The sequence below is a fragment of the Penaeus monodon genome, chromosome 25, assembly GCF_015228065.2.
Source record: "Penaeus monodon isolate SGIC_2016 chromosome 25, NSTDA_Pmon_1, whole genome shotgun sequence".
Lineage (NCBI taxonomy): Eukaryota > Metazoa > Arthropoda > Malacostraca > Decapoda > Penaeidae > Penaeus > Penaeus monodon.
Window position 1 is genome coordinate 21,250,535 of NC_051410.1, and position 2,057 is coordinate 21,252,591.

Sequence of the window (2,057 nt, forward strand, 5' to 3'; positions counted from 1 at the left end):
AGTCAAGGTTTTCGTAATAAGTTGTTTTTATAATTAGTCTATGCTTCAAACATACAGATGGTCTTTGAAATGCTTCATGGAAATGAGTAGTTATATAAACTATAAACTGTTTATTACCATTTTGTATAAAACGTAAAATCTTAAATCAAAGCAAGTTTGTCTTAACTTTGTGTGAAATCAAAATGTCCCAGAGTCGGCTGATTTCGATAACACACTTTCGCTTAACTCTGTCTCATCTGTCTTTTTACGCCACGCCATCGTTTCCATAAATCATTAGTTCAGCAACTAACCCTCCTATTGGTACTTAGACATTTTCATAAGTTCCCGACCGCCATTGCAGCTACAGATGGGAGTTCCTTTTTTTCTTTGCTCCGCGTCGTAATCACTTCAACCTTGCCTTCTACATTTTCTACGTAATTCTAATGACACTGTACTTTTTTTATTTCTCTTTTCCGACCATTAACGACACATTCATGTTTCTTTGCGACATCTGCGTCTCTGGGCTCTATGTTTTCCTCTTCTTTCAAAATGCCTAGAATTCTGCTTAATCCGATAGCACTGGCCTTATTAGTCTTATATATTTTACCCAAACCCTCCTTGGCATTTTTATATTTCTTTATGATACCTGTCATTCATTCTTCGTCACTTTAGACGCGCTGCCTCATAAACCCGGACACTATCTTTAATTCAGCACACTCAAACTTACTAATATGTAGTATGTGTCTATCAGCCCCATCCTTCATGATATATCCCGTTTCATCATCTTTCCCTTTGACCTTTATTAATTTTCAAGTCTCAGTTCATGCTGTTATGATTTGCCCTTCTCTTGGAATTCTTCTGAAATGTGTACTAATACAAGTAAAATCTTCGAAATTTGTCCATGGCAGTATGTTACCGATGTAAAAATTATACTTAATGATGCCAAAAATGTGGCCGATAGTCTCATATCAGAATTATCTCTTATAAAGATTTTTTAAATATATAATGAGAACAAAGTTGGCCATTTCTTCCCTCCGGAATATACCAACTTAAAATGACTGTATCGATTACATGTGTTGAAGTTCATATTTTAACTCGCACAACTTCATTATCAGTTAAGAGTACATACATCATATTTTCACATTCCAATAATCGGACGCATACATCGAATTATTTATTAGGTATTCCACCGTATGGTGGTATTTTATCGGTTTGTAGAGTAGCGTAAGATGATCTTACTGAATATCCCGCTGAGAGGCAAATGAGTACCGTAATAAAGCAGTGGTTCCTCTCTTTTCTGTATGACATATCAGGGTCCTTCCACAAGTAATGAGGTCATGATCTAAAGCAAATATCACTGTAAAAAGATTTCTTTAAGCGTAATTAAGCAGCATTTCTGATATTTTAGAGACATCATATTATGGCACATTATGCCGTAACCTCATGATATTAATCATGCGAGTTTTTAAATAGAGGGTGGCTTCATAATTATATCAAGCCCTATCCGGTGGTTAAGTCAGGCTGCCACTCGAATTTGTTCCTTGTTAGCAAAAACACATTCCCTTGTTTTTATCCAATCTCTGGGTCTCATCTGCTGGCCCAGTCTCTCGATTCAATCTCTTTGACCAAAGGCTTGATTCGATATTTTAGTCCAATCTCTTGATCCAATCTCAATCATTTCTCATTCGCCTTCGTGCTCGCTGCCCCCTCTCGTTTGCTGTCGCGACGAAGATGACTGAAGGGGACGTAAAAACGGTTATGCGCCATGAAGTTAAGCGATAATGGTTTGACCTTTCTGCCAGATTATCAAAAACGCCGTGGGTGAGATTAGCAGTCATGAGGCGAGAGCTGAATTATACGCTCATGAAGGGAAGGGTTCCGTAGATTTAGAGAGAATGGGAGAATTCAAGACTTCTGAATGACCAGTACTGGTGCGTGCAAAACTGTATACCCACACATTTTAGAATATCTGTTGATATATCGTTCGGAAAGCAGTAGCTAAAGTGTAGCCATACCACTGCAACTGACAACCAAGGAACGTCCACCCATCTTATTTTTCGTTATCCAGCATTATGATT